This window comes from Coregonus clupeaformis, chromosome 16, assembly GCF_020615455.1.
Source record: "Coregonus clupeaformis isolate EN_2021a chromosome 16, ASM2061545v1, whole genome shotgun sequence".
NCBI lineage: Eukaryota > Metazoa > Chordata > Actinopteri > Salmoniformes > Salmonidae > Coregonus > Coregonus clupeaformis.
In genome coordinates this window covers 32,786,298-32,794,871 of record NC_059207.1, presented here as the reverse complement: position 1 = coordinate 32,794,871, position 8,574 = coordinate 32,786,298, and positions in this window count along the sequence as shown.

The following is an 8,574-nucleotide window of genomic DNA, read 5'->3' as shown; positions in this document are numbered from 1 at the left end:
GGGCAATACGGACTTTCAGCTCCCTCCAAAGATGTTCTATTGGGTTCAGGTCTGGAGACTGGCTAGGCCACTCCAGGACCTTGAGATGCTTCTTACGGAGCCACTCCTTAGTTGCCCTGGCTGTGTGTTTCGGGTCGTTGTCATGCTGGAAGACCCAGCCACGACCCATCTTCAATGCTCTTACTGAGGGAAGGAGGTTGTTGGCCAAGATCTCGCGATACATGGCCCCATCCATCATCCCCTCAATACGGTGCAGTCGTCCTGTCCCCTTTGCAGAAAAGCATCCCCAAAGAATGATGTTTCCACCTCCATGCTTCACGATTGGGATGGTGTTCTTGGGGTTGTACTCATCCTTCTTCTTCCTCCAAACATGGCGAGTGGAGTTTAGACCAAAAAGCTCTATTTTTGTCTCATCAGACCACATGACCTTCTCCCATTCCTCCTCTGGATCATCCAGATGGTCATTGGCAAACTTCAGACGGGCCTGGACATGTGCTGGCTTGAGCAGGGGGACCTTGCGTGCGCTGCAGGATTTTAATCCATGACGGCGTAGTGTGTTACTAATGGTTTTCTTTGAGGCTGTGATCCCAGCTCTCTTCAGGTCATTGACCAGGTCCTGACGTGTAGTTCTGGGCTGATCCCTCACCTTCCTCATGATCATTGATGCTCCACGAGGTGAGATCTTGCATGGAGCCCCAGACCGAGGGTGATTGACCGTCATCTTGAACTTCTTCCATTTTCTAATAATTGCGCCAACAGTTGTTGCCTTCTCACCAAGCTGCTTGCCTATTGTCCTGTAGCCCATCCCAGCCTTGTGCAGGTCTACAATTTTATCCCTGATGTCCTTACACAGCTCTCTGGTCTTGGCCATTGTGGAGAGGTTGGAGTCTGTTTGATTGAGTGTGTGGACAGGTGTCTTTTATACAGGTAACGAGTTCAAACAGGTACAGTTAATACAGGTAATGAGTGGAGAACAGGAGGTCTTCTTAAACAAAAACTAACAGGTCTGTGAGAGCCGGAATTCTTACTGGTTGGTAGGTGATCAAATACTTATGTCATGCAATAAAATGCAAATTAATTACTTAAAAATCATACAATGAGATTTTCTGGATTTTTGTTTTAGATTCCGTCTCTCGCAGTTGAAGTGTACCTATGATAAAAAATTACAGACCTCTACATGCTTTGTAAGTAGGAAAACCTGCAAAATCGGCAGTGTATCAAATACTTGTTCTCCCCACTGTATATATTTTCTGTTGTATTTTTGACTTTATGTTTTGTTTACCCCATATGTAACTCTGTGTTGTTGTTTTTATCGCACTGCTTTGCTTTATCTTGGCCAGGTTGCAGTTGTAAATGAGAACTTGTTCTCAACTGTCTTACCTGGTTAAATAAAGGTGAAATAAAATAAAATGGGTATATCCTCTGGCATGTTGATGTTAATGTGTTGATGTTCTCCATATCCACAGCCAGAATGATTTTGCAGTGCATGGTGATCGAACAGGTTTCCTGTTATATTCATCAGAGGTGTAGGGAGGGTGAGGACTGTGAATCCCCAAAATAGTAATTATACAGATGATTAACAAAACATGCACATGACAGTATTCATTCCTTGGTTTTTGTGGTAAATGTGAATGAAACTGTTTTGATAATGTTTTTCATACACATACCTTGTCCATAATGTAGAGGCCTATGGGATATTAATTGAAGAGATAAGGGAGGATGATGGTAAATGTGATCTGCATAACATACCAATACCAATTGACATACCTTTGTATGCCTTCTCGTCTGTATACCTGCAGTTCAGTCATCTGCACCCAATAGAGCTAGCTTTCAACATATTCTTATAGCCTACATATTCTTACCTCTTTTTGATTGATATCCATTGAATTGTGTCCATTTTCTGTTTTAGAAAGATAGAGAAACACATATGAAAAGATAGATGGTTTAATCAGAAAACAATATCAATTTAGATCATACAAGGGACAAACCTTACATTGAGGAGATTTTTACATTTTTCAGTTAAGTGCCTGCACCTGCTGTCCTTTCAAATTAAAATTCAAATGTTTCAGTTGGGCAGTTAGGTTCCTGCAAGAACCCCCACCAACTAAGGAAGTTCCTCGATGAACCCCACCTCCTATGGGGTTCTTGGAAGAACCTTTTGGGGGCAATTTTCAGTGCCAAGAACCCTAAGGTTCTTCAAAGAACTTTGAGGATCTTAGAAGAACCCTTGTTGAACCCATAATTTTTAGAGTGTAGTCAATATAACTATTTGTTCAGAATTCAGAACTGTTCTGACTTGGTGGTGCACATGTAGCATATAGCCTGTTTTAGTGTAAGAACTGTATGGCCTCTTACAGTATTCTCCCTGTACACCAAGTCAGAACCGTAGGATAAATAAAGGGGGCATATAAGCAGACAATAAAAGCTCTTACAATATTCGATGATTACATTTCTCTCAAACAGGTTATAGGCTACATGTGCACCACCAAGTCAGAACAGTAGGCTAAATAATGAGGGGAAAAGGGACCAAATTATTAGGGTGAGGCACATGGGCTACTAACAGCATACTACACAACATACACTTAGTATTACTTTCTTAGCTACAGTATACATATCTCCCTGGCATATTACATCATTTATGCAGCAGCATACCATATATTGTTGGACTCACCTTGTTGTGCTGTGCTCACTTGAACAGTAGATTGTCGACTTGATTCTTGATGATGACTGCTAGCTTGCTATCGAAGATTTTGAAAGTATGATGTTGACATGATTAGTCCAACCAAAGCTACTGTAGATATAACGGGATTTGACGTCACTTTATCTGTGGCCAATGACCTTGAGCCTTCTTGGATGGGCACTTCTAATGTAACTCTATGGCAGCACCCAAGGGGCTGGAATTTTTGAGCTCTCCCCATGAGTGACAGAACACTGAGCCAATCACCGCGCAACTAGAGAACATTACCAACCCCTACGCTCTGTATTTTCCGCTGGCTGCCCCACCACCACAGAAAGCACTGAGCTAGGCTGAAACACCTGCATTTTGGAGCTGCCTTACTCAAGAAAGCAAAAAAGAGACCATGTTTGTATGCAGCTTTATTGACTCAATTATTATTATATTTTTTACATTGTTTGCAAACTGATATGTGACACGTATTAATGCCAATATAACATGCAAAACAGGCAAAGAAAATAATATATTTCTTTTTTTAACTAAACAGGTGGGGCTCAAAACATGATGGGTCGCCACTGCCTCAATGTCTACACATACATAGAGTCCTCTTAATTTGTAGAATTTCCCTCACTCAGACAACCAAAAATCTTCAAAAGTTGCCCAATTAGCGGGAGGGATGGGGTCAACTCCTTGTCGCGCTAGGTGCTCAAGTTCAGAACGGCTGTCAGTCAAAACCATACAGTGCTGCAGTGGCGGCTCCTGAAAAAATTCTCAGGAGGGGCAATTTTTCTGATGATTTAGGTGACCTACACACATTTAAAAAAAGATATGTCCAGCAACAACATGAAGACAGGGGCAGCATATAAGTCAATACCAGAAGCATTTATTGACTGATCTCAAAAGTGTTGGCTTACCAGGGTTGGTGGAGCCCTCAGTTTCATCTTTGCCTCGCAAAGCTAACTCAAACACTCCGCAAAACTTCACACACTGGATTAGCCGGCTGAGGATGTGGCGGTTCTTGCTAATGTCGTAGTAAATATATTTGTTATAGTGAATATGGAATATGATATGTTGAGTAAAATGTTGTGCTAAGATCTATTTAGGTCAGGAGCTGGTTATAAGTTCTGTTCCTATCCAATAACAATGGACAAAAGGGTCCTATCTTGTCAGCCTTGTCAGCAGGTGGCCAAGGACAACACCCACGCCATAGGCCTCTCAGTTCTTCCAACTCACGAGTTCTTGCTCTGAGGACACACACACACACAAACACACACACACACACACATCATCACTGTTAAACACACACACACACACACACATCATCACTGTTAAACACACACACACACACACACACACACAAAAAATCCCCTCTCTTAGGCTGAACATTTGAAGACAGAGAACCCGACTCAGAGCCAATGCAACAGTGACAGTAGCCTGCAGGGGACCTCGCCCAACTCATCAGGACCAATCAGAAGATCAGAACTACTAGATTGAACCTACTTCATTTATTGCATAAAATGTCTGCACACAATGTTTCGGGCTCTCTTCAGATAATAATAATAATAATAATAATAATAATATGCCATTTAGCAGACGCTTTTATCCAAAGCGACTTACAGTCATGCGTGCATACATTTTTGTGTATGGGTGGTCCCGGGGATCGAACCCACTACCTTGGCGTTACAAGCACCATGCTCTACCAGCTGAGCTACAGAAAGTGGATACTCATGGATGCGCATTGCAATTGTAAAATGTCAACACAATTGGAGACACCACGTCATTTTTGGAGACATGTTATTGACAGTAAACTATTGTAGATGCGACTGCTAACTAAATAAAACATTTTAGCTGGCTAGCTAATCATCTTAGCTAAATGTGGGGCAAACAATTCAGTTATTTACCGTTAATTTGAGGGATTGGGGTGAAAGAAATCGAGTTACATAGTGATACTTTACGATATACTGTATTGACAATATCGCAATATTTTAGCGCTAGTTGGCTGTACCTGCACCAAAAACACCATTATTGTTCCTTCATAGCTTGTTCTCAATCTTTTCACATTGGGAGCAAATTTGTTTTCAGCACTTTTATTTCCATGACTGATCAAAACTCGTTCTCATGGCTTTCTGATCCCTCTGCAACAGACATATGGTGCGCAATAAAATCACAGTATCGAATCGCAATACGTATAGAATCATGAGACTCGCAATGCTGATGCATATATCTTATCGTGAGGTTCCTGGCAATTCCCAGCCCAAGTTCATTTGCCACAACAAATCTCTTCGCTAGCAAACGCGATGTCTTCTCCAAAACGGCAATGTGTCTCCAGCAATGTTTACTTTTTTGACGTTCTATGGCATCTCCACTTTCCAAGCATATATGACCACATGTAATATTTTGGTAAGTGATGCAAATAGTGAACCATGTAGGGCCAGGATGTAAAATATATGTAGCTGCAGCAATTTCTCTTATCTGATATGGTAAGTAATGGGGCTTAATTTATAGCTCCCTAAGAGTTTGACGAACGGGTCCGTGAACGCGATTCCAGATATATTTACCTCTGAATAAACTGCCTTTATTACACCATATCCACATCCAGTAAACTTGTGATTATCAACACTAACCTCATCGTTGTGGCGGCGGACAGCTAGCCTGTATCCCTCGTCATCCAGTTGAGTGAGTGGCAATGTCTTTTTTCGTTCGTACCAATTTTTGGAAAATCCTCGGGTGTAGGACTTTCCGCCTTTAGTAGAAACCTGTTGAATTATTAAATTTGGTCTGGGAGGTCCTAATTGTTTCGTTGCCAATTTATCTCCATTTGTTCGCCGACAAAAAGGAACTTCTTTCAAACAATCCACTCTTTTCTCAGTTACGTTCATGGTTACGTAACGTATGACGAAAGCGTAAGTGCAAGCCCACAGACACCCATTGAGATTGTATTGAAGGCTCAGAAATTTGAAAAAAATAGATTTTACATGGGAGTCTATTACAGACTTCTGGGCGATTTTCAACCTGACTGAAATCGCCCCAAAAGGGGGGGGAGCCATTTGAAGCACGACTTTAGCCTGATTCGACATTTAGTGGCAGTGTGGCACTGTGGCAGATCAGACGTATAGATTACAACACTGATAACTACTGTTGCCGTGATATAATTGATTAGAAAAAAAATCCCTTCCTTTTCCCGTTTGGCAGTGCGTCGCCCATATCGCCCTATTGAACAGGCCGCCCCTGCAGTGCTGCAAAGCGCAGAGCCCTAACGTCATGTATAGAATATTATACAACGCGTGGGTCTAATCCTGAATGCTGAATGCTGGTTAAAAGCGCATTCCAGCCGGTGTCTACTCCACAAATTACCACCGGCTAAATCTATGAGGTTAAAATGGCTATTTACTCTGTTACATCTGACTGCGTAATCCACTGTCTCATCAGCCCAGCCCAGCATCTAGACATTATCTCACATTTATTTTAGACTAACATTTAGTTTTCAACAGCGGAGATTTGTATAAACCTAGCTGCCTGTCTCCGACATTTACAACATTGTTTCAATATTCAAATCCGATCTCCTGCTGTCCCCCAACGTGTCGGGAGTCGGGATAAGACAGACACAGACAGGCAGGCAGCTTTTCTCAGCCAGTCAAAATTATGAATCAGCTGGCATCATTCTTATGGATATATACAAAGAAATGTCAATTGAAAAAAGGTCAAACGAAACTAAGTGCAACTAGTTTGCAGTCTTTCCAGCTTCAGTTTGAAGTGATTGTGTTAGCTGTGGTTGTTGTTGGCTAGCTCCTCTGAACAACAGTGCCCTGACGAGAGAGCACATTTTCTATGCCAGGCGAAATCGCGCCTCATTAGCTCATTGTTATGGATACATCCAAATAAATGTCACTAGAAAACCGCTTAAACAAATGCAAATGCAGCTACTGTTTGACGTGACTGTAAGTTAGCTGTAGTTGGCTAGCTAGCAAGCAAGGGATAAGTACGTTGCCAGCCAGTATGGCAATGGCACATTTAGAACGAACGACTGGGTCGCATCCATAGATACAGAACAAAAAGACTGAACGACTGGGTCGCGTCCATAGATACAGAACAAAAAGACTGAACGACTGGGTTGCGTCCATAGATACAGAACAAAAAGTGAACGACTGGGTCGCGTCCATAGATACAGAACAAAAAAACTGAATGACTGGGTCGCGTCTCTGGCAATCGAACTGATAGAACGAATGACCAGCCGGCTTGGGTAGCGACCCTAGATTTTTGTCTGGACTAGCAGGGGCTGGGACTGGGACTGGAGCAGGGGCTGAGGGTCCTCCTGTGGTTGCTGGGGAGGAGGTGCTGATGGACGGCACAGTGCTGCTAGTTCCAGGAGAGGCGGTGGTGGGACCCGGTAGCTGAAGGGTCAAAAGGGAAGAGGCCACACTTCTTAAACCCTTCCACCACATAGCACATGTCCTTGCAGTGCTGGTACGGGTAGCGGAATACTCTGGTAAATTCTGATTTGTTTACCATGTAGGAGTGGTCAAAATGGCTAAGGTCTCCAGCTACCTTGGAGAACTCAGCCTTTAAAGGGCCAAAGTATGCCACGTCCAGCGGCTGCAGGACATGGGTGCAGTGTGGTGGAAGACAAAGAAGTATAACCCCTTCTCTTAGTGCCACCGCGAGCACCTCCGGATCCATGTGGCTCTTGTGCCCATCGAAGAGGAGAAGGAGAGGGCGCTCCTTCACTGCATGCTTAATGAAGTGCTGAAACCACTTCCTGAACAGGTCCCCGTCAATGTAGCCACTGTTTGACCGTCCATACATGGGTTGGGTTGGGCCTCCCAGTGTGTAGTGGCCACCGGGGAAACACTTGGGGTAGATGATAAATGGGGGGACGTCCTCCCCAGCTGCATTGAAGCAGGCCAGCACTGTGATGTGCTCCTTGTTCCCCGGATCCTCCTGGTACACATGTTTTGCGCCCCGGGGAGCCAGCACTTTGTGCCTGCTCTGGTCGCTACGAAACCCAGACTCATCGCAGTTATAGATTTGTCTGGGTTTCTCCCTCAACCCACTCTCCTCCAAGTGCTTCTCATAAGAAGTGAAGAAGGTGTCCATCGTCGGACGTGTGGCACACTCAGCTCTCCCTCTGTCCAGGTGTCATGCTCAGGTTCTTGTGCCTCCTCCTGAACATTTCCCACCACCTCTTCCCCAGTGGTGGGATTGTTTCCCCTGGGTGCCGAAACCTGCAATAGAATAGAATATATAATTGTCCATCCAGGATGAAACTGTTTGTTTTGGCATCACCATACACATCCACATTTACATCACACATATTGAGAACAGTCAGTCCAGCATTCTACATACATAAACCCATAGAACACCAAATACCTGTGTATTTTGTCGGTGTATTTCATCAGCCTCTGTCTGGTGAAGGGGAACCCATGGCTGCCGCAGTAGATACAGTACTGCACCAGATAATTTTCATCCTCTGGTGCAAGCAATGTGGGTGGTCCACTGCGACAACCATTGGTCACCCGGCCGCTCAGCCTGTCCGCCAGGGTCTGCCGAGGTACACCATGCACCTTGGTAGATAAGAAAATAAAACTGTTACTAGCAGATAAAATTCACATACACGTGGTAATCTCCTAAAAACAAAAGATGCCTAATCTTGGCAGCCTGGCGGAGAGCCATCCCTGCCCCGCAGTCCTCCATGGCATGGAACATGTCCACCTCACTCCACTGCTTCCTCTTGACTTTCTCCATGCTGTGGTGGTAAATACATGTAGCTAAATAACTTGGCATACTATAAAACTTTTAGAAAGATAACTCAATCTGAATATATATACAAATGTACATTTCAAAGCTAAGGCATTGAAAGGTGATGATGAAAGTTTTCACAATAACAAAGTGTACTCACGTTT